This window comes from Ochotona princeps, chromosome X (assembly GCF_030435755.1).
Source record: "Ochotona princeps isolate mOchPri1 chromosome X, mOchPri1.hap1, whole genome shotgun sequence".
NCBI lineage: Eukaryota > Metazoa > Chordata > Mammalia > Lagomorpha > Ochotonidae > Ochotona > Ochotona princeps.
Genome location: NC_080865.1, coordinates 29805372 through 29812618, shown reverse-complemented (window position 1 = coordinate 29812618; position 7247 = coordinate 29805372).

Sequence of the window (7247 nt, the reverse complement as noted above, 5' to 3'; positions counted from 1 at the left end):
ATACCTAATGGCATCTTATGTCTAAGCAATCCTTATTCAATTGCAAAATATTTCATTTGTTTTATTTCATTTATTGCTTCCAACATCTCTGTGGGCTGAGTGCTCTCACTTACCTGTGGGCCTCCACATAAATACAGTAAGTATATATTATCAATTAGATTATATTTAACCGCAAGTAACAATACCTATCAATGGCTTAATAAAAAAAGTCATTTAATCATCTCATTATTTTAGGAACTGAAGGAAGGCAGTTCTGGGATGGTTTAGAACTTCTAAGAAATCAAAAATCCTTAGGCTCTTTCCAGGTTTTCTACTCTGTCACTCTCAGCAAGACAGCTTTTCTGCCTCATGAGCATCCAGAGAAAAAGAGATACAATGATGGTCAGATGGTACTTTTTATTCTAGCTAAGAAATTCTTTCGAGAAGCCCCCCCATTGACTCTTGCTCACATGGTGTTAAAACTGGGTGTCATTGCTACAAAGAAAGTTAAGAAAATAATTTATGAATGGGAGAGAGCGAATGGAATGAAAATGATTTACCAAGACCCCCATATAAAATCAAGGTAACCTTAGTAGTGGAAAGGGAGGACAGCAGTGGTGTAAACAAGGCATGCGCATACATACAGAGCTTTATAGCAGAAAATGTGCTTTCACACACATCCTGCTGTTTAATCTACGGCACGTTATGAAGCACATGTTGTTTATTTTTCTCCATTTCATAGATGACAGAACATGCTGTAAAAAGACAATCAAATGCCTAGGAAGTGACTGAGTTGAAGCAGGAATGGACTGTTGGGCCCCACAGTCCGTGTGTTTCCCCCTACTTCTCTACTTGCAAACCAACAAGCAGAGCCAGGTTCTCATTGCAGTTGCATGAGTCACACTTCCCTGGACTTTGACTTACAGGCTTCTCTTGTGTTATTCTTTGCTTTGTTCTGTTCTGTCCTAGTTCTACCTACAGTTTAGATAAAGAGTAGAATATAAATTACATTATCAAGAGTTATAAATGAATAGATAACTCTTTGTTCCATTATGTATAAATATATAACCCCTCGCAAAAAAACAGAGTGACAGGGAAAAAAATTTTAATGTGGCGTGATCAGCTAGGGAGAAATAATCGTTAAAAAGAAACTAGCTGTGATCTGTGAAACACTTTTTCCATAAGATTTACTAGTCTATTAAGTTGCTGGTTTTGACTCTATGATTATGATCAAATCAAAGCTTATTTTTCATCTACGGGAGCAATTGACAAAATCCGTGCCCTGGGATGCATGCTACCTCTTTTGGAAACTTGATAGTGTCACCTTTAAAAAGACAGATGTGCAACTGTGACTTGCCCCACCTAGCCCACAGCTTCATGTGGCAAATCTAGGCCTCCGAGTTCTGGCAGAAAATAATTCAGATTTTCCCATTACAGCTGTTAGTGCAATACCAAAATTCAATAAGACATAGGTGATTTTTATGTTAAAAGGATGATCGATTGGTGACAAAACAGTTGTAATAATACAGGTGAAATCTGAGTAATGAACAATTTCTTTTTTATCTCTTCCTTTGAAAGGCAGAGATAGAAACAGATAAAGGGAGTTCCCATCTGTGGGTTAATATCCCAAACGTCTGCAATGAACCCGACACAGCCAGGAATTCAATGTAGGTATCCTACATGGGTAACAGGAGCACAATTGCTTGAGCCATCACTGCTGCCTCCCAGGCTGTGCATCAGAAGGAAGCCGGAATCAGGAACCTGAAATGCAACTCACATACTTCGATAGGAGGTGCAGATAGGTCTTATCTGCTAGGCTAAATGCACACTCGTGGGAGAGATGGTTTATGATGATTAAGGGCATGGTTGCATATCATAGCATCAGCTAATGCTATCACCTGCCTTCCCAGGTTCAGTGGCTTTTTTTTTTTTAATCTATTTTATTGTATTGTTGTTGACAATCTTTACATAGTTAATTACAGTTAAAGAAAGAAAAAGAAAAAAAAGGTTCAGGGGGATAGGGAAGTGGGTAATACTATTATGTCCATATTGTTTCCATCATGTATCTAAGGTAAAGGGGGATATTGAGGGAGAAGCCCCACCCAGTTTCCCGCCCACTCCGAGTCCCGGATGTGGGGCATGCTCTGAGATATGTGCTCAAGTGGTGTTAATAGTTCTCCAGTTATGAATCGCTGCCAGTTTCGCTCGATGAGGTCGTCCACTGATTGATATGGTCCATTAGAAAGTCTCCGTTTGCCCCATATTTCGCAGCCAACATATAGCTGAGATGAATGATTGATCTGCTCTGTCTTCTGTCTTTTCTTGGTTAGAGTTCTGAGTCCAGCAGTTCGATTGGGGAAATCTCCAAAGAAACTTTGAGGTATTCCCAGACTAGTTTCTTGTATGTTCTAGCAAGCACAGGGCCCGGCACAGTCCATCACCCCAATCAGCTGGTGGTTTCAATTGCTGGGTTGGTTCTGTTTTCAGTCCCGAGTTGCACTGGAACCAATGGGTGTTGCAGTCCAGTCTGGTTCGGCCCTTACATCAACCAGTGGGAGCTGCAGCCTAGTTGGGGCGACCCACAATAACCCCCACCAGGCCCGCCCCCTACCCTGGTTTGCTAGTATGTGTAGCAGAAGACCAGTCTGTCCCCCATCCCATTTGGCTCTTGTACTTGTCAATGGGTATTAAAGCTTAGTTCCATCTAACCAACTCAACCATCCAGCCCTCACGGATGTTGTTGAGTGCCTCTCTGTCTAGCCACCCCAGGCCCCGTCCTAGTTTTCATGCCCTCCCACGGGAGTAGTGACCCAAGAAGGGGGAACCCACTTTTTCCCTCCCAGGTCTCTCTGTCCCGGTTTATGCACTCTTTATGTGGTTCTGTGATTTGACTTGACAAAATTAGTCCCCAGTGCCAGCTTCTGTGGCTATGCCCATACATCCCTCACCCACTCTAATTTATGCTTGCACCAGCAGGAATAATCAGCCCAGCCTGGCTTTTCCCTGGTCTAATCCACATGCAGCGCACAGGTGATGTAGCCTTGCTTAGTCTGGTCTGTCTCTATCCCAGCCCACGCTCTCCACTGGGAGTAGCTGTCCGGCGAGGGAACCAGCCCCTTAATCCCCCTGCCAGTTATGCCCCTCCCTTCCTGGATCTCACATGTGCTGGTTGGGTGCTGCATTCATATCCAATACAGGCAACCACGCCCTGGCATTCCATAATGTGTACTTGTTTTGTCGCGACCAAACCCGGCTCATCCCACGCTCTGTTCTGGTGATCGGATTTGCCAGTGGGTGACATGAACTGATTCAGCCTGGTCTGCTCCTGACCCATGCCGAATGTATGCCAGTGGGAAACTTTCCATGGCCTATTCTGGGCTGTTTCCTATCATGCTTCTTGCGCTTACCTGCAGGGACTGTGTCCTGCCAGAGGAGTTGCCCAGGCTCCTCCATCAGAACCCCTCCCAATGGTAGATTTTGCGCATGCCAGGGGGTCCTTGAGCCAACCCTACCCAGTTCACCTCCTGTCCTAGCAGGAACAGTGGTTTTTCCTGGCTGGCTTTCACCCCATTCTGGTTCTTGCTGTTGGATGTTTCAGCCCGGCCATTGCTCGTCCATACCCACATACAGCTCATGCATGGCTCAAGAGGGGATTGAGACCCAGCCTAATCAGTCCCACATCTACCCTCTGGTTCTTCATGACACCAGATGGTGTTAGGATCCGAACTGGCCTGGTGCATCCAATCCCAGCCCACACTAGTGCCTCGGGTGACTACAACTGTTTCCTAGATAGAATGCAGCCCCCATTACAGCACACGCACCCCTTGGTGGGAACCTCAACGCAGTTAAGGTGTCCCCATGCCTCCCCAACTGGGCCTGTTCCTAGCTGTAGATCATGCGCCTGCCAGTGGTTGCTCTGACTCAGCTTATCTCAGTCCCTCACTTGTCCTGGCCTCTGCCTTAGACAGTGTGACTTAGCGTCCTTGACTCAGCTAGCTACCTAAGCAGCGATTCAGACAACCAATACCCCAGAGCTCCCTGGCCGGGCGGCCAGCACACAAAGCCTGGCACCACATGGTGCACTGGCCGCCCTGGGGGAGGCCGAGGACTCGTTCACTGCCTTGCGGCAGTGTCTTTGGCGTGAGCCCCCAGCATTGGGTCCGACCCGGCAGGGGCACCCCCCACAGCCGCCACACTGTGAGGAGCGGCACTTGCCCCAGAATCCCAAGGCCCGAACCGGTTCAGTGGCTTTTTAATGACAAAAACGTTAAACAGAATATTGACTCACTACATTTATTCTCAAAGGAAACGTCACAGGTTACTAAAATGTGATCAGTTGAATGACAGGAACCAAAGATAATTTCTAGCCTTTTTAAAACCAATATTGGTGCTGCCTGTTTGGCTCCCCCCACCCACCCCATCTCTATTTTTCTATGAGCAAGAATAATGCAGTCATTAACTTCCATGGCCCCTGTAGATTAGGCAAGATTCACAAGACATACATTCAGCGTATGGCTTATAGCAAAATCCAACTCTGTGGAGTGTTTACTTTTGCTGTAATCCAGGCTTGCAGAATGCTGCAGATCATTTCTAAAAATACCCCTGCCACAGAAGCCATGTTGCCCTATCACTCTGCTGCTAGATGACTTATTTTCGTGTCCCAGCTTTCTTAACTGGTGATAGCTAAAAAAATAATAGAAATTAAGTGTCTTGTAGACTCCACTGTCTTGTGGGACTCCTGTAAGTAACTTTGAAGTTGTGACCTAAGGGTGTGAATCTGTCAACTCCCACTACCAAATACCAGGATTTGCATTTGCCTTCCCTCTCACAACTGTTCCCTAGGAGAGGAGTGTCCCACAAAGCATTTGTCGCACTGCCCGTGGCCCAGCCTTTGCTTGCTAGTGCCCTCAGCTGCTATTCATGACAAGTCTCAGCGACCTGTCGTTCTGCTATTCTAGCAGAGTCAAACATGCAGTAGTGCTCACCTACCTTGGCTTGCCAGTGCCTCAGCAGGTGAGCACTCTCATTTGAACCACATAGAAGTACCTGCTATGGCTTCTGGAAGTGAGTTTCTTAATCTTTGTCGTGGGAGGAGTTACCATTCCGTGATTCACTTGTATATTTAAAAATAAAATATGCATGTCATAAAATCCATCCTTCTAAAATATCTAGTTCAGTAAATTTTTGTACAATTATAAAGTTATGCATCAATCACCATTATCTAATCCTAGAACATTTTCATCATTCGTAAAAGACTTGCCTACTCTTTTTTTTTTTTAAAGATTTATTTTATTTTTATTACAAAGTCAGGTATACTGAGAGGAGGAGAGATAAAGAGGAAGTGGAGCTGCTGGGATTAGAACCAGCGGCCATATGGGATCAAGGCGAGGACCTTAACCATTAGGCCACGCTGCCAAAGACTTGCCTACTCTTTAGCAAGTCATTCTCACCTCTTCCCTGAAGTTCCACCGCAACCTGTAACCTGCCTTCATACAAATGGAATCATATGGTATGGGGCCTTCTATACTGTATGATTGGCTTCTTTCATTTAGCCTAATATTTCCAAGGTTCATTGAGGTAGTGGCATGAGTCAGTACTTCTTTCCTTTGTATGGCTGAGTAGCATTCCCTAGTGTGGATACAACACATTCTGTTCATCTACTCCTTGGCTAATGGACACTTGGGTTAATTCCACATTTTGACTATGACTGCTGCTATGATTCATGTAATGTATATTGTTTTTTTATCCATTAATTACAATGTATTATGTGATACAGTTTCATAGGTACTGGGATTCCCCCCCACCCCTTCCCACACCCTCCCTCCATGGTGGATTCCTCCACCTTGTTGCATAACCACAGTTCAAGTTCAGTTGAGATTTCCTCTTTGCAAGCATATACTAAACATAGAGTCCAGCATCTTATAATCCAGTCAAGTTCCTCGGCTTCTTAGGGATACCCTGTCTGGTCTGAGGGCAGAACCAGCAGAGTATCATCCCGATCAATTAAAAGCTCCAACATACCATCAGCAACAATTAACTTCGTTGTGGAATTAATTGATATAGTATTGAGTACATGTAATGTATATTGTTTTGTAGATACAGGTTTTCAGTTTTCTTTGGCATATACCTAGGAGAGGAATTGCTGGGTTATGTAGTAACTCTGTGATCTTTTCTGAAACTGCCTCTTTTACAGTGTGGCTATGCAACTTTGCATTTCCACCAGCAATGTATGAGGGTTCATACTTTCCCACATCCTCACCCACACTTGTCATTGTTTACCTTTTTTACTGTAGCCACCTGGTATGCACAAAGCCTTATCTGACATGGTTTTCATTTATCCTTTTCTGATAACAAATGTTGTTTAGCATATTTTCTCATGTCCATTTGCATATATTCTTTTCTTTTAGAGATATGCAAAAGAAGGAGAAACATTGAGAAAGATCTTCCATCTGTTGGTTCATTCCCCAAGTGGCCACAACAGCCAGAGCTGAGCCAATCTAAACCCAGGAGCCAGGAGCTTCTTCCAGGACTCAAGCGGGTGCAGGGTCTAAAGGCTTTGGGCTGTCCTCCACTGCTTTCCCAAGCCAGAAACAGAGAGCTGGATGGGAACTGAAGTAGTTAAGATATGAACCAGTGCCTATATGGGATTCCTGTGCTTGAAGGGGGAGGATTTAGCCATTGAGCTATCATACTAGGCCCACTTTTAATTAAGATTTATTTGTTTTTATTGGAAAGGCACACTTACAGAGAGAAGGAGACACAGAGAGAAATATCTTTAATCTGCTGGTTCATTCCCAAAATGGCTGCAATGGCCAGAGCAGAGCTGAGCCGAAGCCAAGAACCAGGCAGCAGGAGCTTCTTCCAGGTTTCTCATGCAGGTACAGGGTCCCAAGACTTTGGACCATTCTCTACTGTGTTCCCAGACCACAGCAGGGAGCTGGAAGCGAGGTAGAGCAGCCAGGATATGAACCAAAACTCATATGTGATCCCAGCACATGCATGGCGAGGACTTTAACCACTGGGCTATTGCACCAGGCCCCATTTGTATATCTTCTTTGGAAACCTGTCTGCATCATCTTCCCATATTTTAATTTGGCTATTTGTGTTTTTTATATCAATATTAGCATTGAGTTATAGATGCTGTTTGTATGGTTTGGATACCAGGCATTTACCAGATAAGTGTTGGGTAAATATGCACACACACCCACATTCCCAGGGATTGTCTTTTTGCCTTCTTGATGGTGTCCTTTGAGGTCCTCTGGCAAGCT